A 23,646-nucleotide genomic window follows, 5' to 3' on the forward strand; every position below is an offset into this window, starting at 1 on the left:
CCATTCCGTATGTTATCTCTGTTAAAATAATTAGTATGGTTTCTGTATTCTTGCATAGATCCTAGCTGATACACAGATTGATATAATTATCTTTTATTTTTTAAACATTTAAAAAAATTTTATTATTGATTTATTTTTATGCAATAGAGATAGAATCTCACTGTGTTGCCCAAGCTGGTCTCGAACTCCTGGGCTCAAGTGATCCTCCTCCCTTGGCCTCCCAAAGTGCTGGGATTATGGCCATAAGCCACTGCACCTGGTCTGTATAATTATTTTTAATAATGTAAGAAGCACTCATGAATTTGCTACCCTAAAACCAGGTCTAAAGGCAGGTCCTTGTAAATGACCTTTATTTAACCGTATAGCCTTTACTCCCTATTTCATTTTCCAGCCTCTTCCCACAAATGCTAATTGGTGGCCTTGATCCTATGTTTATCACTCCCTATTTGTCCCTTTTATGTAGTTTTTATTATATTTATAGGCATGCCTAACCCTAAAAATTACGTATTTTAATTATAGTTGTTTTAGTTTTATGAAAAGGATATATATGGTATGTAATATTTTTACTTTTTAACTTAATTGCTAGAATTTGTCTATTATATATTGTTGTTTATTGCTTTATTTGTTTTTGAATTGCTGTGTAATGTTCAATTGGGTTAATAGCCTAAAGTATATAATTTGAAGTAAATTAGGAAAAGCAAACTCTAGGCTTCATATGATTTCAGTAGCAAGTCATGGAAACCAAGTAAATTAGGGAAAGCAAATGCTGGGTTTTATGTGATTTGAATACCAAAAGTTGATACTGAAAAGCAGCCCTACGGGTCTTTCTGATATAGTTGATGAGCGTACACTCTGGACTCATAGATCAAGCAGCGAGTGAAGAAAGAGTACACATCTCACTAAACATTTACATTTGCTAATGGGGTTTTTGTCTTTATACAATTTAACTTTTTATTTAATTAAAAACTAATCCAAGTGTGGAAAGAGAGTCAACACAAAAGGAAGATTAGATGGACCAGATAATCAGATGCCTCACTTTTTAAAGTTGTCTCTATGAATCAATGTCATCCTTAAAAGAAAAGTCATTTTCACTGAAGCTTGACGGCACATCATTTTCTGTGGGTTAGATGGGTACAAGGAGTTCATAAACTATAAAGCACTGGAAGTTACTAATAATTACAATTAATGGTAGTTACTATTCATTACAATTAATAGTAATTATAAAAAGTTAACAAAAGAACTGAAAGATAGTCATTCTCAGAGCAATTCTAAAGCCTTGCCAGTTTGTCTGAAGGCACTTACGTGGCAGAGCTTCCTTGCCCAGTACCAGCCAGTGAATTCCAGTGTTCTGAGAGAGAACTTGCGAAGAGATACTGAGCAAATAGTGAATAATAAAAATAACAGAAGCTAACATTTATTGAGTACCTATTGGGAACCTGGACCTGCTAAATGATTTATATGCATCATTTCGTTTTATCCACATAACAGGGTAGGTACTATCATTGTCTCCATTTTTATAGATGAGGAAATCAAAATCAAGAGAGTGTAAGCCACTTGTTCAAAGTCATGCAGCTATTAATGGTGAAGGTGGAATGTAAACCTAGGTCTATTGATCTCTGGAGCCTGAGTTCCTAATCTCATAATTCTTAACAAACTTCGGCCAAACACAAGCTCTATATTTTTGTTGTATTTGATACATTTTTTTTTATAGTCATGTCAACTTCAAATTGTCTTTCTCAAATACTAGAGAGGCAGGGAGTAGAGCTTATATAGGCCGGACCACAAAATGCAAAGCTGTCTGAATTTTAAGCTTATTTCTATATTCAGTCACTTATTCACTCACACAATTATTCGTTCAACATTTAATGATGTGCCAGAAACTGTGCAGCTCCAAAAGAAAAATGATTTGTTCCTTTCAGGTGCCCTTAAGGATCAAAGTTAAGCCATACCTTTTCTTACTCTTAGGATACCTTTCCTCGTTTGACTATGTCTTTACTTTTGATTTATTTTGGGTTAATGGAGAGACACTGAATAGTTTTATGAAGGAAAATAGCACAATCAATGTTATATTTTTACTTTTTTAGAGGTTGCTTCTCTAGCAACTGTCTAGAGGATGGGTAAAAGAATCATGAACTTAAGGCAAGGGACCCTTAAAGAGCTACTGAAATTGAAGGGGTCCAGTAAAAGATGATGAGGGCTCACATTAAGATGGAGCAATGAGGACAGCTCAGAGATAGTCTTATGTGTTGGTAGAGAGAAGGGAGTCAAGGATGACTCTTAGGCTCTTGACTTGGATAAGGAAACAATAGTGACAATGAGTCAATTACTGAGATAGGGAATATACAGCAAAATAGACTATGGGGGAGAAAGAAGTTAATGAGCAGTTTGCAATGTGTTGAGTTTGAGATACCTAAGTCCATCTAGATATATGTGTCCATGAGACAACTGGTTATGTTATCTGCTACATTTATATATTATACATAATATATATGATGTATGATATATATGATATATTATGTATAATATATATTATAGATTACATATAAATTATATATAATATATAATATACAATTATATAATATATATTATATATAATATACAATATACAATTATATTATATATTATATATAATATACATTATATATTATATATAATATACAATGATATAATATACATTATATATTATATATAATATACAATGATATAATATATAATATATTATATATAATATACAATGATATAATATATAATATATTATATATAATATACAATGATATAATATATAATATATTATATATAATATACAATGATATAATATATAATATATTATATATAATATACAATGATATAATATATAATATATTATATATAATATACAATGATATAATATATAATATATTATATATAATATACAATGATATAATATATAATATATTATATATAATATACAATTATATAATATATAATATACAATTATATAATATATACTATACAATTATATAATATATACTATACAATTATATAATATATGATACAATATAATATATATTTAATATATAATACATATTTAATATATAATATATATTATATGTATATACTAAATATATAATATGTATTTAATATATACTATAATATATGTAATATATTATATAATATATATTATATATATTACATATATGTAACATATTACATATTATATATGCAATATATTACATGTTACATATTATATATTACATATTATATATGTAATATATAATATATACTATATTATATAATATAGAATATAATATACTGTAATATATAATTATATAATATAGTATATACTATATATAGCATATACACTATAGTATATATAAAATATATGCTATAATATATATTTTATATATAATACATATAATGTATTATATATTATATATATTTTATAATATATTGCATATGCATTACACATATATTACATACATGTAATATAGCACAAATTACATATCACATACATGTAACATATCATATATCACACACTACATATATGTAACACATTACATACCACATATTACATACATGTAACATTACACACCACACATTACATATATGTAACATACCACATATCATATATATGTAACATGTCACACAGCACATATATTTGACACACCATATATGTAACATGTCACATTTTACATATATGTAACACATCACATATTGCATATATGTAACATATCACATATTGCATACATGTAACATCACATATTACATATATGTAATACATCACATATTACATATACGTGACATAGCACAGTACATATATGTAACATATTACATATATGTAATATGTAACATATTACATATATGTAATATGTAACATATTACATATTACATGATATATATAGAACTTTAATGACTTTTAAAGAAGAAGTGATTGATAAGAGCATGTAAAATGAGAAGGCCAGGAGCCCAAGGAGGAAACATTGGGGAGAACCAAGATTTAAGAATGAATTACTGAGCAGTGGTTCAATAACTAATTCTTTAACTGGATTCAGCCTAAAGTTTATCTTGTCATCTGAATTCTTTCCTTGATGTATTATATATACAATTAAATGCTAGAAATTATATATATAATATATAAATGAATGTTAGATATATAAATGAATGCTAGATATATAATATATATAAACATGCTAGAAATATGTATGTAATTTCTAGCATTTATAATTGACTTTTTAACATAGCAACCTGTTTTGTTTCAAATGTACCTATATTTGTTCCATAATCCCCTGTTTAGATAAATAAGAAATTTTCCTTCTTTTATCAGCTTGAGGATATTAAAATGCTTATTTTAAAAACCTTTCACATTTCTTTATCGTTTGCATCTCCTTAGAAATCAACTCTTCTTATTGTTGAGTTTCATTTAATGGATTAGCTGTCTTTGTAAGACTTTAAATTTTGACTTGCAAGCTCATCTTAAGTAAGAGATTTTCGTCTCTCTCCTGATGTAATCCTTAGTGATTTGGCAGTTGCTTTGCTTTGGATTCTGAGAGTTCCCAGTTCAGAATGATGTCTTATATTGGCTTGGGGATATTGCCTCTCCAATGTTGGAAGCCTTTGTTCTTACTTGTTATCCAAGCCCAACAGGCTTTTATTTTAGCCTCTGTTCACAGAGAGACATAGGTTTGTTCCAGCTCATATTTTTCAAAATTGAACCTGAATGTAGGCTCCTATGTGCATGGGGTGCTTTTGTCCTTACTGTCTTGCAGCAGCTGACTTTCCAGTGACCAACACTTGTTTTTTGTCTTGGAGCATAGGATGCTTAGAGCTACAACCTACTTTTTATTATTATGTATTTTTTTAAATTTTATTATTATTATATTTTAAGTTTTAGGGTACATGTGCAGAACGTGCAGGTTTGTAACATATGTATACATGTGCCATGTTGGTGTGCCATATCTGAACCACAAAGATGTTTGTACATTTTTTATTACAGCTGTGTCTTATAAAGACATTAAAAAAATTTAAGCTATTATTGTAAAGTGTTCAGAGTGAAGAAGAGATGGGGATTTCCAAGTGAATCCACTCTATTTACTTGATTGTTTTTCTTTTTTCCTTTTGTTTTTCAGGATAGGATAGGAGATATAAACATAATCATAGGCACACAGATACTGCGGCCAATGAAAGGTGAGTGTGTAAGAGTATAGACACATTTGTCTCCACGATGTGAAGATAAGGTCATGTTATAAGAGAAAAGAATATAAACTCTTTGTGCATGTACTTATTCTCTAACCAGTTTTCTAAAAAACTGCTTGATGAATATGGTCTTGGTAAGAAGGGCCATTTTGAGGCCAGGCATGGTCGCTCAAACCTGTAATCCCAGCACTTTGGGAGGCCGAGGAGGGTGGATCACAAGGTCAGGAGTTCAAGACCAGCCTGGCCAAGATGGTGAAACCCTGTCTCTACTAGAAATACAAAAATTAGCCAGGCATGGTGGTGGGCGCCTGTAATCCCAACTACTCGGGAGACTGAGGCAGGGAATTGCTTGAACCCGGGATGTGGAGGTTGCAGTGAGCCAAGATCGTGCCACTGCACTCCAGCCTGGATGACAGAGCAAGACAACGTCTCAAAAAAAAGGGCCATTTTGAGAAGTTGTGACCAAACAAATCCTGTGCTTATTTAACACTTTTGTTTTTCAACTTCTCAAAGGGTGGTTGTTTTGGGGGAAAAGGAGGCAATATGCTGATGTACTTGTTGGGGGTTGATAGGACCAGAGAGAAAACAGAAAAAAAGGAGGATTGTTCATGGTTATAAATCCATGCTTTTCTTATCTGCAGTAAATTTATTTCTTCCATTGACATGATTTTCTCCCAATAGAAAAATTACTTTGATACTTTTATTTCCTTTATCAAAAATGTATTTCCTCTGAACGTTAAAAAAAAAAAAAACTTTGTCTGCACTCCATTTTGTGCCATGGTGATGTCCTAATCTAAATGCAATCTTTTTGTGTACTGCCATTAATCTTTACAGAGGCACTCTCTTCCCCTTGATTATAACATAATACTTTTTCTGTGTAGCCAAAAATGGTGGTGTTCTTTTTGTGAATATTAAATTGCATTGTAGGCCTGTTTTTCCTGTCCCTCGATAATAGGAGTCTATCTTTCTTTAATGTCAGACTTCAGGGGGACACGTTTATCTTTTTTTTTTAAAACTGTATCTTTGAATGCAACACACATATAGAAAAGTATGTTAAGTCCTAAGCTTGGTAATTTTTCATGCAGTGAATACACTGTGTAACTGTAACCCAGATCAAGAAAAGAAAATTACCAGCTCCTCAGAGAACCTTCTCTTGTTTTCTCCTAGTCACTCATTATCTTTCTCAATGGTAACAATATCATGACTTCTATCACTGTCTGTAAGTTTTATCAATTCTTAACTTATATAAATGGAATTATACAATATGGACACCCTTTTGGCTGGCTTCTTTCACTTAACAGTATGTTCGTAAAACTCTCCCATGTTGTTGTTGTGGCAGTAATTTATTCATTTCCATTGCTGTTTAATATTCCATTGTATGACTATAACATGATTAATCCATCTAATTTATTATGGATATTTGTGTTTCCAATGTTTGACTATTATGAAGACTGCTGCTATGAACATTCATGGATGTTCACATAAGGCATTCTTGTATGTCTTTTGTTGAATATCTATGCACATGTAACTAAAGGTGGAATTGCTAGGCCATAAGGAATATGTATGTTCAATTTTTGTAGATTATCACTGAATGGTTTTTCAAAATTGTTTTACCAGTTTACTTCCTCATCAGCAGCATATGTGTGTTCTGGTTGCTTCTTATTCTTGCCAACACTTGTCATTTACCATTAACTCTTCCGGTGTATAATAAAATGACACTGTGGTTTTAACTTACGTTTTCTTGAAGACTACTCTCAGTTACATTTCTTTAGACTAACTTACATTTCGATGAAGGGAAATGATGTTGAGAAAATTTCCATGTGTTTATTAGCCATTTGCAGAACGTTTTTTTGTCAGAGTTAACTGTTCTAATAGGTTGTTGTAGTAGGCTGTTATTGATTTGTAGAAATTCTTTTAAATTCTGGATTTGAGTTGTCTGATAGATAAACAATTGCAAATTTCTCACCACATTTTGTTGCTTGATTTTTTTTTACTCTTGTAATGGTATCTTTGGATGTAGAGAATTTTACTATTTTAGTATAGTCTAATTTATCTTTTAATTTATAATTAGTGCTTTTATTGTCTTATTTAAGAAATCTTTGTTTATCACAGGTTCACAAGGATTTTAAAAAATTTGTTTTCTATAAGTTTTATTCTTTGATGTTTTAAATTTAGATCTACAGTCTATCCAGAATGGATATTTGTGTATGAAGTGAGATGGAATCAAGAATTATTTAATTACTAGATATCTAATTAACAGAGCACCATTATTTAAGAAAATACTTCTTTCTATACCATAGTGTCTCCTTATAAAAAAAATGCCCCTACTTGGGCACAGTGGCTCCCACATGATATCTCAGCTACTCGAGAGGCCAAGGCAGGAGGATCGCTTGAGGCAAGGTGTTCAAGATCAGCCTGGGCAGCGTAGCGAGATCATGTTTCTACAAAAAGTAAAAAAAATTAGCCAGGTGAGGTGATGTGCATCTGTAGTCCTAGCTACTCAGGAGACTGAGACAGGAGGATCACTTGAGTCTAGGAATTCAGGGCTACAGTGAACTATGACTGCACCACTGCACTCCAGCATGGGAGACAGAGTGAGACCCCATCTCAAACCAAAACCAAACCAAACCAAAACAAAACAAAATAAAATCAATCCAGAAGTGGCTGTATATGTGTGGGTATTTTTTTGGACTCTATTCTGTTCTCTTGTCCTATCTATGTTCCAAATACTGTATCTTAATTGCTGGAAGTTTCTATCTGTAGTCTTAATAATGATATTGTTAGTTCTCCAGCTCTGCTTTTCTTCAGTATTCTTGAAGAAAACACTTTAGTTGTTTGTTTCCATTTTTATATAAATTTTAAAAATCAGCTTGTTTCTTGCTTCCTCCTTAAAGCATTCTGGAATTTTGATTGACACAGCATTTAGTCTAAGTATCAATTTTGAGAGAAGCAACAATTTAACAGCATTGAGTCTTCAAATCTATGAACATGGTATTTTTCTTTACTTAAATTGATCTTCTTTAATTTGTTCTCATAATGTTTTTGTGTTTAGGATTTGCATATATATTGTTGAATTTATTCCTATGTTTTAGGTGCTTTACAAAATGATATTTTAAAAAATTTTTCATAGTTTATTGTTAGCATATAGAGGTATATTTATTTTTACATGTTGATCTTATACAGATTCATTGCTAAATCCCCTTATTAATCTGAACATTCCGTTGGATTTTCTATGTATGCAGTTATATCATCTATATCATTTATTCAAATGAAAAATTTATTTTTCTTTTTCAGTATTTGTAACATATTAAAATTATAAATATATGTGTGTATATGTGCACACATATATGTTCTAATTTTTTTCAATTGCAAGATTTATAGTGTTGAATGAAAATGATAATAGCATCTATTCTTGTCTTATTCCTAATATCTGGGGTAGGGGTGGGAAGGAAATCTTTCAAATTTCAACATTAAATATTATGTTCTCAATAGATTCTTATAAATATCTTTTATTTGATTAGATAAGTTTCTATCTATTCCTAGTTTGCCAAGAGCCTATCAAAAAATCATAAGTGGATGTTGAACTTTATTAAATACCTTTAACTGTATGTATGTATGTGATTTTATGATTTTTCTCCTTTACTTCGTTGAAGTGGTAAATTATACTGATTAATTTGGGATTGTATTCTTTGAATAAATCTCAATTGGTCATGATATGTTTTCTTTTATATACTACTGGATCTTATTTCCTAATATTTTGTTTAGAATTATTTTTGCCTATTTTCATGAGGGAAATTGGCCTATACATTTTCTTCCTGAATTGCATTTGTCAGGTTTCAGTAATGCTGGCTTTATAAAATGAATTGGGAAGTGTTCTTTTTTTCCTGTTATCTAGAAGAATTTATGTGGAATTCATATTATATCTTTTAAAGTGTTTGGAGGAATTCGCCAGTAAAGCCATCTAGGTCTGGAGATTTTTTTTGTGGTAAACTTTTGATTACAGATTCCGTTTCTTTTCTAGTATAGCAATCTTCTAATTTTCTATTTCTTTTGTGTTACTTTTGTAAGTTGTAGCTATCTAGAAATTTATTAATTTTATATGCATTTTCAAATTTACTGGCAAACATTTATAGTATTTTCTAATTTTTCTTTTTAATGTCCATAATGTCTATAGTGATATCCTCCTTTGTTTGCCTGACATTGGTCATTTGTGTCTTTTTTTTTTTTTTTTGGCTTTTCTTGTTAGGGGTTATAATTTTATTAGTTTTCTTAAAAATTCAATTTTGGATTTGTTAATTTTCTCTGTGGTGCATATTTTTTACTTCATCTGTTTCTGCTCTTATCTTTGTAACTTTTCCCATCTACTTTTCTTTGAATTTAATTTGCTATTGTTTTCTAACTCCTTGAGATAGACATTCAGATAATTGCTTTTCAGTCTGTATTTTTGTTTAAAATATTTATTTTAGGCTAAAATGCCTCCTGTAATTATAGTTTTAGCTGAACTCCAGAAGATTCATTATATTATATTTTAGTTATAATTAAATTTAAAATATTTTCTAATTTCCATTGTAGTTATTTCTTTGACTCCTAAGTTGTTTAGTTTCCAAGTACTTGGGGATTTTAAAATTATCTTTTTGTTACCAATCTCTAGGTTAATTTATCTCAATGATTCCAATTTTTTGACGTTGAGATTTGCTTTATGGCCCATCATATAGTAAACTTTGGCAAGTGTTTCTGTGCATACGAAAAATGTTTATTCTGTTGTTTTGGCTCAAATATTCATGAAAATAAGGTAAATCAGTTATTTGTATCATTAAGATTTTTATTGCATATTCTATCTACTCCTGAGATAGCTGTCTTAAATTTTCTCACTATGATTATGGATGCATCCATTTCTCTCTTTAGTTCTGTTAAATATTACTTTATATATTTCAAAGCTGTACTATTAGGAAGATACAAGTGTAAAATTGTTGTATCTCTGTTTTCACCATTATGAAAATCATTCTTTACCTCTTATTATGTATTCTCTTTTACCATTATGGGAATCCTTCTTTACTTGTTGGCATCTTGTATCTTGCCTTAAAGTATATTTTTATGATAGTATGACTGTAACAGGTTTTTTAAAGATTAGTTTTTGCATATTATATAATTTTTCCATTTTATTTATGTGTTTTTATATTTAAGTTGTGGTTCTTATGAGCAGAATATACATTTTAATTTTTTATTTCTAATTTTTGTGGGTACATAGTGGTGTATATACTTACGGGGTACATGGGATGTTTTGATACAGTCATGTAATGTGAAAGAAGCACGTCATGGAGAATGGGGTATCCATCCTCTCAAGCATTTAATTCTTTGAGTTATAAACAATCCAATTACACTCTTTAAGTTATGTTAAATGTACAATTATTACCAACTGTAGTTACTCTGTTGTGCTATCAAATTGTAGGTCTTATTCATCCTTTCTATTTTTTGGTACCCATTAATCATCTCCACTGCCCCCCTACCCCCAACCCTCCCACTACCCTTCCAAGCTTCGGGTAAATATGTCCATGAGTTCAATTGTTTTGAATTTTAGATCCCATAAACAAGTGAGAATATGCAATCTTTGTCTGTCTGTGCCTGGCTTGTTTCACTTAACCTGATGATCTCCAGTTCTATCCATGTTGTTGCAAATGACTGGATCTCATTTTTTTTATGGCTGAATAGTACTCCATTGTGTATATGTACCACATTTTCTTTATCAACTCATCTGTTGATGCACACTTACGTTGCTTCCAAATCTTAGCTATTGTAAACAGTGCTGCAACAAACATAGAAGTGTGGATATTTCTTTGATAAACTGATTTCCTTTCTTTTGGGCATATACCTAGATGTAGGATTACTGGATCATATGACAGCTCAATTTTTAGCTTTTTGAGAAACCTCCAAAGTGTTTTCCATAGTGGTTGTATTGATTTAAATTCCCACCAACAGGGTACAAGGGTTTTCTTTTCTCCATATCCTCGCTAGCATTTGCTATTGCCTGTCTTTTGGATATAAGCCCCATTTCAACTGTGGTGAGATGATATTTCATTGTAGTTTTGAATTACATTTCGCTGATAAGCATTGATGTTCAGCACCTTTTCATATGCCTGTTTTCCATTTGCAGATCTTCTTTTGAGAAATGTCCATTCATATCTTTTGCCCAGTTTTGATTGGATTATTAGATTTTTTTTCCTATAGAGTTGAAGACATTGTTGCCCAGATCTATGTCCTGGAGATTTTCCATAATGCTTTATTGTAGTAGTTTCATACTTTGAGGTCTTAGATTTAGATCTAATCCATTTTGATTTGATTTTTTGTATATAGGTCTAGTTTTATTCTTCTGCATATGAATATTCAGTTTTCCCAGCACCATTTATAGAAAAGATCATCTTTTCCCCAGTATATGTTCTTGGCACCTTTGTCAAAAATGAGTTCATTGTAGGTGTGTGGATTTGTTTCTGGGTTCTCTATTTCATTACATTTGTCTATGTGTTTTTATGCCAGTGCCATGCTGTTTTGGTGACTATAGCTCTGCAGTATAATTTGGAGTTTGGTCATGTAATTCCTCCATTTTTTTTCTTTTTGACTAGGATAGCTTTGGCTATTCTGTTTTTTTTTTTTGTGGTTATACATTTTAGGATTTTTTTTCTATCTCTCTGAAGAATGTCATTGGTATTTTGATGAGGATTGCATTGAATCTGTAGATTGCTTTGAGTAGTATGAACATTTTAACAATATTGATTCTTGTAATCCACAAACATGGAATATTTTTCCATTTTTTTGGTGTCTTCTTTAATTTCTTTCATCAGTGTTTTATAGTTTTCATGGTAGAGATCTTTTACTTTGGTTAATTACTTAGGTATATAATTTTTTTGTGTGGCTATTGTAAATGGGATTACTTTTTGTTTTTCCTGTTGTGTTCGCTGTTGGCATATAGGATTGCTACTGATTTTTGTATGTTAATTTTGTATTCTGAAACTTTACTGAATTTGTTTATCAGTTCTAGTAGTTTTTTTGTGCATTCTTTAGGTTTTTCCAAATATAAGATCATATCATCAGCAAACAAGGATAATTTGACTTCTTCCTTTCAATTTGGATGCCCTCTATTTCTTTCTCTTGTCTGATTGCTCTAGCTAAGATTTCCAGTGTTATGTTGAATAACCGTCGTGACAGTGGGTATCGGATATGGTTTGGCTGTGTCCCCACCTAAATCTCATCTTGGAGCGGCTTTTTCCTGTGCTGTTCTTGTGATAGTGAATAAGTCTCACAAGATATGATGGTTTTATAAAGGGCAGTTTCCCTGCACACGTGCTCTTGCCTGCCATCATGTAAGACATGCTTTTGGCCCTCCTTCACCCTCTGCCATGACTGTGAAGTCTCCCCAGCCATGTGAACTGTGAGTCCATCAAGCTTCTTTTTTTTAAAAAAATTATCCAGTCTCGGGTGTTTCTTCATAGCAGTATGGAAATGGACGAATACAGCATCCTTTTTGTGTTCCAGATCTTAGAGGAAATGCTTTCAGTTTTTCCCCATTCAGTATGATACTAGCTGTGGATCTGTCATATATAGCTTTTATTATGTTCCTTCTATCTTTGACTTTTAATTTGATATGAAAAGTACATGGTATTTAATCCATACATACTCACTGTAATAACATAGTAATACGTTTAAAACTACCATTTTACTATTTGGTTTTCATTTGTTTTACCTGTTCTATGCTCCCTTTTCTCTCTGCTTTTTCTTTTTTTGTTTTTCTTTCTTTCTTTTTTTTTTTTTGAGATGGGGTCTCACTCTATCAGCCAGGTTGGAGTGCAATGGCATGATCTTGGCTCACTGCAAACTGTTGGATCCCTTCCTTACACCATACACAAAAATCAACTCAAGATGGATTAAAGACTTAAATGTAAAACCCAAAACTATACAAACCCCTGAAAGACAATCTAGGCAATACCATCCTGGATATAGGAACGGGAAAAGATTTTATGACAAAGACATTAAAAGCAATCTCAACAAAAGTCAAAGTTGACAAGTGGAATCTAATTAAACTTTAGAGGTTCTGCACAGCAGAAGAAACTATCAACAGTGTAAACAGACAGCCTACAGAATGGGAGAAAATATTTGCAACCTATGCATTTGACAAAGGTCTAATATCCAGCATCTACAAGGAACATAAATTTACAAGAAAAAAACAACCCCGTTAAAAAGTGGGCAAAGGACATGAACACATTTTTTTTTTTTTTTTTTTGCGAGAAGACATACATGCAGCCAACAAGCATATGAAAATATGCTGAATATAACGAATCATTAGAGAAATGCAAATCAAAACCACAATGAGATGCCATCTCATGCCAGTCAGAATGGCTATTACTAAAAAGTCAAAAAGCAATAGATGCTGGTGAGATTGAGGAGAAAAGGGAATGCTTGTATGCTGTTGGTGGAGTGTAAATTAGCTCAACCATTGTGGAAAGCAGTATTACAATTCCTCAAATAGCTGAAAGTGGAACTACCATTAGACCTAGTGATCCCACTACTGAGTATATATGCAGAGGAATATAAAGCATTCTACCATAAAGATACTTGCACATGAATGTTCACTGCAGCATTACTCACAATAGCAGAGATATGGAATCAACCTAAATGCCCATCAAAGACAGAATGGATAATGAAAATGTGGTTCATATACACTATGGAATATTATGCAGCCATAAAAAAGAATGAGTTCATGTTTTTTGCAGGAACATAGATAGAGTTGGAGGCTGTCATCCCTAGCAGACTAATGCGGGAAGAGAAAACCAAATACCACACATTTTCACTTATAAGTTGGGAGCTAAATGATCAGTACTTCTGAACACAAAGAAGGAAACAACAGACACTGTGGTCTACTTGAGGACGGAGAGTGGAAGGAGGGAGAGGAACAGAAAAGACAACAGTTGGGTACTGGGTCTAATACCTGGATGATGAAATAATAGATACAACAAACCCCCATGACATGTGTTTACCTATGTAACAAGCCTTCACAGGTACCCCCAAACCTAAAATAAAAGTTAAAAGAAAACCCAAAAACCCTTTTGGTTTTGAAATAATTTCAGACTAACAGAAAAGTTGCAATAATAATATAAGAAGTTTCTGTATATCCTTTAGTAAGATTTTCTAAATATTAACATTTCACCAATTTTTACTTATATTCATCCTCTCTGATGCATAGATAAATGCATTTGTTTTTCTTTTAAACTGTTTTAGAGTAAATTGTAATTAAAATTCTCTTAAACTTTTACTTCATTGCCATTTGCTAAAATTTAGGTATTGTATCTTTGTCTTGGAATGTTATTTTCTCTGGATGTGTAATTCTAGGGTGGATTAAAAAGAAATCTTTCACCAGTTATTCTATTGTTTTCTAGCTTGTATCACTTCTGTGAAGAACTTAGTGTTTGACAGCTCCTTTGAAGCTAATATAATCATCTCCTTTAGATGACTTTTAATATTTTTTCCTTTATCATTATCCTTTTTCATGAGTTTTGGCCATAATATGCTCAGATGTGCTTTTTTTTTTTGTTTAATCTCTTTTGGCTCCTTAGAACTTTATAGATTAATTTTTTATACAAGTCTTAAAACATTTTCAACCATACTTTTTCAAATGTTGCTTTGGCCTGATTCTCTTGTCTCTTTTGTCCCAGATGGCCACTTTTATGAATGTATGACTTTTTCCTTATGTCCGTGTCTCTTAAACTCTTTTTGTATTTCCTTCCTTCCCTCCTTCCTTTCTTCCTTTCCTCCCTCCCTCCCTCCCTCCCTCCCTCCCTTCCTTCCTTCTTTCCTTCCTTCCTTCCTTTGTCTCACTCCGTCACCCAGGCTGGAGTGCAGTGGCGCTATCTCGGCTCACTGCAAGCTCCACCTCCCGGGTTCAAGCAATTCTCCTGCCTCAGCCTCCCGAGTAGCTGGGACTACAGGTGCCCGTGACTATGCCTGGCTAATTTTTGGTATTTTTAGTGGAGATGGGGTTTCACCGTGTTAGCCAGGATGGTCTTGATCACCTGACCTCGTGATCCGCCCGCCTTGGCCTCCCTAAATGCTGGGATTACAGGCGTGAGCCACCGTGCCCGGCCCTCTTTTTGTATTTTCTGTCATTTTTTTTCCTGTGCTTGGGTTTGAGTATTTTATAATAACTTATTTTGTTGTTCACTATTCCTCTACCTGCATTCATTTTGTATTGAAATAATAATTGCCTTCTTAATGTCGATTTTTGTACTTTTCAGCTCTACAGTTGAAATTTGATTGTTTTTATAGACTTTAATTCTCAGGCAGAATTCTCCAACTTGTCATGTATTATCTTAAACATAATTTATACAGATGATAACTGGGTCATCTATGAATGTATTTTTCTTTCTGCCTTTCTCCTGGTTCTGTTTCTTTGTATGCCTAGAAATTCTTTTTAATTGAATGCTGACATTGTATATGAAAAATTGTAGAGGCTCTGTAGGATGTTATCTTCCTCCAGAGAGGATTCACCTTATCCTCTGTCAGGCACCTAAGGGAGGGGCAGGCTCCTTAATCTAGGTAGGATCAAGGTGACTCTAGGCTATGTTTGTGACTTTTGAAGTCTAGATCTCAGGTTTTTTTTCCCATCTCAGAAGACAGCACTCAAAAGAACCCTCAGGAGAACCTAGGATAGTTACCAGGGCCTTCAGGACTTGGCAGGTCCCGAACTCTCATTTTAGCATTCCAATCATTAGCCTGAACTCTAATCATCAGCACTATGAGACAGTGGAAAACCTCTACTGAGATTTCCTGCAGCTTTTTGCTCAGCTTCTTATCCTTGTGTAATTTAAGAATTGGTCAGTGCCACGAGAGGAAAACTCAAGAGTTTGCACTTACTTCTCTGTGCTTTTTCTCTGTCCGTGGTCTTGGCAAACCTAGATCTTCTGGCTGCCTTAGTGGGTCCAAAGTACAATATTTTTCTTCTTATCTCAATGAGAAAGCTCAGCTGGCTCCTTTGATTCTTAGAATTTGCATTCTGCAAAACTTTTTAGCCTCTGCCTTCAACCTCTCCCTTCTTACTTAAGACTCAGCAAATGCCCCAAGGGGAAAAACTGTCTGCAGAATATTGGGCTCACCTCAAAGAATTTCCCTCCTCTCAGAGATCTTGGCCCCTCCATTCCTGAATGTCCCCAGAACTCTTCAGGCAACCCTTAAAGACTATTTTATACAGCTTTTGTAGTTACTTTTGGGGAGAGTGTTGGTTTGTTAAAACTATTCTGTTGCTATAAGCAGGATTTCCATATTCATTTTTGATATATGAATTCTTTTGAAAACAAAATTTTAAAACTACTAAGTGTATGGAAGTCTTAATTCACGCGATTGGAGGCTATTTGCAAAAATATATACTGATTCTTTAATAATTTTTTTTCATGATCGACCCCTGCATTTCTTACAATGTATGCACTCTAATAAACACTTGGCATCTCCATCAGCTAAAATAGACAAAAGTTGTTTGTAGAAGGAGACTTTCTCTAGACATTTGCTCGGTTGAAGTTTTCATGTTGAATATTGTTCTCTACCTATAAATGGGACACTCAAGAATAACACCTTCTCCCTGAGCAAGTGCCGCGGATGAAGCAGACTGTCAGGAACATTAATGATAACTGACAGCTCTAGAGAAAGGAAGCAGGTCTATAAATGCACTGGTGCCCTTGTAGAGTAAATTCAGTCAGCAGGCACTTAGAGAAGATGTTATCTCAGCCTTAAAGTGAAAGATAGGCTTGGCAACCAAGTAAAGGGTTTTATATTTTGAAAATTGCCATAATTTTTCTTCTCTTTGTCATCTCAAGTAAGTAACATGTAAGTAGCTTAGAAATGATCCTGCCCGTCTGAAGCCAGTGTAATAGATAGGTTGTCCTTTCAAGGTCTCTTTCAATTCAGTTTCCATGTTATTATTAAAACAAAAGTTAATATGGTCTCATGCAGAATTAGGCAATAGTGTATACTTTTCAGATACATTAAATGCTGTTCTTGAAAATTTTCATTTCCATTTCCCTGGTCATGTTTTTACCGAGAATGGACTCTGTTCTCCTCTTTGCAGTTTACTTTGAGAGGTACCTTGAATTCATCATCTTGAGGAAGCCATCCCTGGTTTTCACATCCAGTCCACTCATATTTATTAATATTTGTCATGTGCCAAGTATTGGAGACAAATGGCCAAACTGAATGATCACATTTAATAATAAAAATACACAATGAAAGAGGTTACCATTTTTAAAGTGCAGATTATAGGTTCAGAGAAGCTAAGAAATTTACTCAGTCACACAGTTAGTGAATAACATTGCTTTTTTGGAAAACTCTGTCACATTTCCAATTGGTAATATATAGATATTAAATTCTGTTTGTTTTTGCTCACCTGTGTCTTTTAAATACAGCCTTATACAACCCATTGTTCTTCCTTCCTGTGCTTATAGAAGACTATGGAAATAAGGGCTTATGGACGTCTCTTGAATTAACTATTTGAAATATAAAAGAATCATCATTTTGCTAGAAGGATCATCAAGAGCTCTGCTTTGTTTCACATCCTGATAAGCAGAGAGACCAAGAACTATTGCCACATAGATAACACTCAAGATACAGTATTTTCAAACATGATCCAAACCTGAACACTGCAGGGTGGAGGGTCAGATTAAAATTAAGTAGACTCTGACAGTCACGAAGAATACTTCTGGAGACCTAAGCAATCAGTATAGGTTCATTCCAGTGAGCTTGCATCTGAGGGTGATGTCAACCAACTCCTGCTTTTATAACTAACATGAGTATGTTTCTTTATCCAACATGAGTCACCTTCTAAGATTGATGTAGTTACAGATTGCCTCTGTAACTAACACAATGTCCCTGCTCTCCAATCCTCCTTTATTAAAATTCTATGTAATATCAGCAGTTTGCTTAGTTCTGTGAGACTTTGCCCAATCAGTAATGCTCTCCATTCTTAAGGAGAACAATAAATTAATCTTTGCAGCTTTTATTCTTGTTTCAGAGTTTGAATGGTGGTCTCACCTCTTGATAGATAACAGTATACGTCAACACCTTTTTTTTTTAGTGAAAGTAACAAAGTTGTTCAACTTCTCAAATCAATTATTTGTTGGGAATAAATTCACATACCAAAGGGTGGGTTTATTACATAACTAAACCCTTCTTACCAAAAATAAGTTTCACTGGATTGTCACATTTACAAACAGTGAGAAATTTAAACCTTTATTCTCTTTGTAACAGCATGGAATGTGTTTCATTGATGTATAACATCCATTTTATATAGTTTACATGTGACATCAGCCTCTTGAAGTAGAACACTAACAAATCTGACATGTTTGAAGTGTGAAGAGCTAGGGACTTAAAAATAAAACTTCCTGAGAAATTTCTAGGAGTAAGCTAAGAGTTGATGAGAGATGGATAGTGAATAGCAAGTAGGTCTGTTGGATGTTCTCCAATATGAGACTACACCGGGCCATTTCTATACCTTTCTCTATATATCCTAATAAGCCTAGCAACAGAAAGTGGATTGGAAGGGTATGTCTATAAGGGAAACTAATTTGGTGATGGGTTCTCCAATGAGCCACAGAGTGAAGCTTTTGATGGTGGTGATGGAGCTGGCAGGGAAGTGGCTTGATACCAGCCAGGACTGCTTTGGGATTATATTGCCAGTGGAGATGGGATCATGATAGACTGGAAGAAATGTAAAAGACTTGGTGATTACAGGTCTTTATACAGGTTGGGTGCAGTGGCTCATGCCTGTAATCCCAGCACTTTGGGAGGTCGAGGTAGGTGTGTCACTTGAGGTCAGGAGCTTGAGACCGGCCTCGCCAACACGGTGAAACCATATCTCTGCTAAAAATATAATAGTTAGCCGGGTGTGGTGGTGCGTGCCTATAACCACAGCTACTCAGGAGGCTGAGGCACGAGAATCACTTGAACCCAGGAAGCAGAGGTTGCAGTGAGCCAAGATCATGCCACTGCATTCCATCCTGGGTGACAAAGTGAGACTCTGTCTCCAAAAAAAAAAAAGATGAAGAAAAAAAGTTTTTATAAGAATCAAGTACTGATGTGATTGGAGGGGAGAATAAAGACAAATGGCCAGATTGTGATCAGGAGGGAGAGAATGCTAAGGTAAGGATCTCAGATATATTACCTTCAAGTCAAAAATATTTTTTGAAACTTAGTGGTGTATTATGTGATGGTCATTTTGCCAGATGCAGTGGGCAGTACAAAAATGAGTAAGATACAGCTTCTGCTCTCATGGAACTTACAGTCTTGTGGGCCTTTATAGGCTTCATGATGGGCTTTATGATGAGGATGTTCAGAGGTGTTTGTGGCTGGTTTGTGAAGGAGGCCATCAAAGCCAAGAGGAAATACATATTGTGAAGTCCATAAACCAGATGGGCATTAACATAAATGCTAAAGGCTGAAGAAAGGCAGGGAATGGGAACTAAAGAGAAATGGAAATGCCATACAGCACCAAAATGTAGAAGACAGTTATGACTTGCTTCTTTCTTTTATTTTCTTTCTTTAGGATTATTTAGTAGGGGACAGGAAGTGGGGAACCACATGGGAACCCATGGCAGATGACAGAAAATTTTTAGAGAAATCAGATATACTTTTGATATATTTTGGATATTTGTTCCCTGCAAATCTTGTGTTGAAATGTGATCCCAATGTTGGAGGTGGGGCCTGGTGGGAGGTATTTGGGTCATGGTGGAGGATCCTTTATGAATGGCTTGGTGCCCTCCTTGGATTAATGAGTGAGTTATTGCTTTATTAATTCAGGTGAGAGCTGGTTGTTTAAAAAAGCCTGTTACACCTTCCCTTCCTCACTCCCTCTCTTGCCATGTGATGGCCTGCTCCCCCTTTGCCTTCTGCTATGATTGGAAGCTTCCTGAGGCCCTCCCAGAAGCAGATGCCAGTGGTACACTCCTTGTACAGCCTGCAGAGCCCAAGTATACCTCTTTTCCTTGTAAATTACCTAGCCACAGATATTGCTTTATAGCAACCCAAAATGGATTCAGACAAAATTTATGAGGAGAGGTGGGTCTGGCTAATTATTATATAATTACATTGTTACTCAAGATGTTAAAGGCCACATAAATTGCCTGAAAATGTGAATTCACACTTGAAAATTTGAGACTTTCTTTTAGAGGGAATGCGTACGTATCAAAAAATTGTTAGCAGCTGCCTAATATCTTCTGATCATTTTTCAGTATCTCATGCCAAGCCTAAGCATAAAATGTCTGGAGAATAATGCAGTATTAAATGATGATTATTTGGTATATGGATCAACTCTAGGAAAAAAAAAAATTTTGGAGAGGTTAGATGATAATATTAAAGATAAATCAGTAAAATCAAGACCAAAAGCCTGACCTTGGACTGAATTTGGGGGTAAAGTTGTAAAATTCAAGATTTCTTGTTGTGCTTAATCCTCTTAAGCCAAACGATTACACTTTGTAACCAGAATCATCAGTAATTTATCCACAGTATCCTCGTGGCTCTAATTTATGCTGCAGACCTCATCTGCACTGCTTGGTTTGGTTTTGACAAAATGCCTTTTTTTCCCAATGTACATAGTTAGATTTTATATGATTATTATAGGGAAGCTTGTTAGCAGCAAGGGAGTGCAGAGATGAAAGCATGTGTTCTCAGATGGGCTGTCTTTCTGAATGCTGTTTGCTGGAAGGTAGCAGTTATCAAAGGAAACAATGGCTGCTGCTAAAGAGTCTGAAGGGGTCTGAGGGCTTTTCAGAGCACATGCTGATGGGCATGGAGTGAATAGTTGTCGGTGGGTTTAATCCTAATTTGTCACCAACTCAGAGCCTGGATAGCTCACAATAGGAGATGACAGGTGTGTTAAAGCATGAGGCAAGTGTGTAACTTGGCTTTGTACAGAGGCCACAAAGTGCTGGTTAACTTGGATATTGCTATGCCCTTCCTTTTACCTGAACACCTGCTTTCCTTCACAAGGTAACCAACCTCATGGGGTTTCAGTCCTCAGTGAAATTTTTTTAAGGGGCATATTTACATCATTCCTTTGTACTTAACTTGGGTCATGTGTGGTGGCATCTGTTGGATGCATTTGTGATGGGGCCGAGTGGGAGACAGTATACCCACAGTTTTTTCATTTAATTATAAGGGAAAAAGCAGATTATCCTTGTATCACATTTTGGTATCAGGGCATTTCTAGCATCCAGCACTGCATGTGATGCAGTTAGGCTCATATGGATACGTGGCAGGAGGAAGATGCCCAAGGCAGATGGAAATTGAAAACAATATTACAGGCAGAGCCAAGCCAGTGGCACATCATTTTTGGAAACACTGAAATATTAAACAGAGATTTCGCTTGGGCAGCAGGTTGGCTGTGCATGGTCTTTTCTGATGGTTTATGTAGCAATTAAAAAAAGAAGAAAAAGTAGAAAACATACTGAGTAAGTGACATAAATAAAGGATAAGAATTAGCTAAGAAAGGAGGTGACATTACATGTATTTGCTTACTTATCCAAGGGTGTTTGGAAGCACATCTTGGCTTTAATTGGGATACCAATACCATAATTTAAAGCTTAGATTGCCTGTGCCAAATCCTAGGACTGCATAGGCATTCTTCTGCTTTCACTGTGAGTAGGTTTATAAGATATGTTGACTGCACCTACAGGAGGTATAAAACTAAGTGAAGATAAATGACTTGATTAGATACAAACAAATATATGTTGCATGCTCTTGGAAAAGCACACAATTCCTTTTCAAGAGGGACATCATGGAAAGGAGAGGGGTTTGAAAAGTAATTTGGGGTTTGAGTAATTTGCTTTATTTTACATAGTACTCCTCAAAGCCCACCTGGGCCAAAAATAAAGAGGTGCTTTTTCTTTTAATTTCCTCTAAAGTGTTGATGACATGAGGGTGCAGGCTTTCATCAACATAACCTGTTCCCTAATTTTTACCCATTGCTTTTCACTGGGGAAACATCAATAGAAAAACAAACAATTTTGTATTTTCTCCTTAGAATATTCTGTGAGAACTAAGACCATTCCAGTTTTCTTCCCTCTGACGTCTCTTATTTTGTACATGGTCTAGCTAATCCACTATTAAGTTTAGCAAGAAAACGGCATTAAGATATTTATTTATTTATTTATTCTGAAGAATAGAGTGAGATATCACACATTTACTTTTCAGACTACAAAGGAATTAAAAAAATGGATAAATCTTCTTGGAATTAGGTCTTTCAGTAAGGTAAGAGCTTTCATTAAATACTGACATATACTGAAGTGCAGCAGCTCCCAACCTTTTTGGTACCAGAGACCGGTTTTGTGGAAGACAGTTTTTCCACAGACGGGCTGGTGGGGGATGGTTTCAGGATGAAACTGTTCCACCTCAGATCATCAGGCATTAGTTAGATTCTCATAAGGAGTGTGCAACCTGGATCCCTCGCATGCACAGTTCACAATAGGGTTTGTATTCCTATGAGAATCTAATGCCACTGCTGATTTGACAGGAGGCAGATGGAGCTCAGGCAGTAATGCTCATTCCCCTGCAGCTCACCTCCTGCTGTGCAGCCTGGTTCCTAACAGGCCACAGACCAGTACCAGTCCATGACCTGGAGGTTGGGGACCCCTGCTATAGTGTATGCTCTCTTGAATGTTCCGGGGAGTTTCTAGAATTAGGCTTGTGAAGCTTGTATTCATCTGTCTTCTTGTGCCACGATGAGTTCTTTTTTTAAATTCATGTCACTTTATCTTTTAGTCAAAGAGAAACTGGGATTTTTCTACCTCGAAATGACAAATCAGATATAAAATTAGTAATTTTAAAAAATGATGTTCAGATGCAATAATATTTATTCCTTTTTAACAATTTTCTTTCTCACATAAATTCATTTGTTGTATAATCTAATAGTCTACAGTTAAAAAGTCTGTATAGTCTAATGTACCAATTTTGGCAGTCTTCTAAGTCAGACATGAAGAAATTAGGGGGGAAAGAAGAGAGGGGGAGGGAACTCATATTTGTTGAGCACTGTGTTCATCAGAACTCTGGGTTGCAGATGCCAAAATCCAAGTCAAAATACACACACACACGCACACACACACACACACACTTTGTATGTGTACACAGTATATACATTCGTCCTTCAGTATCCATGGGGGATTGATTCTAGGACTCCACACTGGTACTGAAATTCATGGATGCTCAAGTCCCTCATATAAAATGGTGTAGTCTTTGCATGTAACCCATGCAAATCTTCCTTTATATTTTAAATAGTTTCTAGGTTACTTATAATGCCTAATACAATGCAAATGCTATGTAAATAGTTCTTGTATTGGTTAGGGAATAATGACAGGACAAAAAGTCTGTACATGTTCAGTACAGATGAAACCATTCTTTTTTTTCCAACTATTTTTGATCCATAGTTGGTGGAACCCAAGGATGCAAAACCCA

The 23,646-nt window shown here is 34.2% G+C and overlaps 1 long non-coding RNA gene across 1 annotated transcript in view; it reads left to right on the forward strand.

Moving 5' to 3' along the window:
• Window positions 1–23,646, forward strand: part of LOC134808084 (uncharacterized) — an 89,889-nt gene that overhangs the window by 56,654 nt on the left and 9,589 nt on the right. Inside the window, exon 3 of the long non-coding RNA XR_010150282.1 lies at window positions 5,106–5,163. This is a non-coding gene — a long non-coding RNA (uncharacterized LOC134808084). The remainder of the gene's footprint in view (window positions 1–5,105; window positions 5,164–23,646) is intronic.

This window comes from Pan troglodytes, chromosome 13 (assembly GCF_028858775.2).
Source record: "Pan troglodytes isolate AG18354 chromosome 13, NHGRI_mPanTro3-v2.0_pri, whole genome shotgun sequence".
In the NCBI taxonomy this organism is placed as follows: domain Eukaryota; kingdom Metazoa; phylum Chordata; class Mammalia; order Primates; family Hominidae; genus Pan; species Pan troglodytes.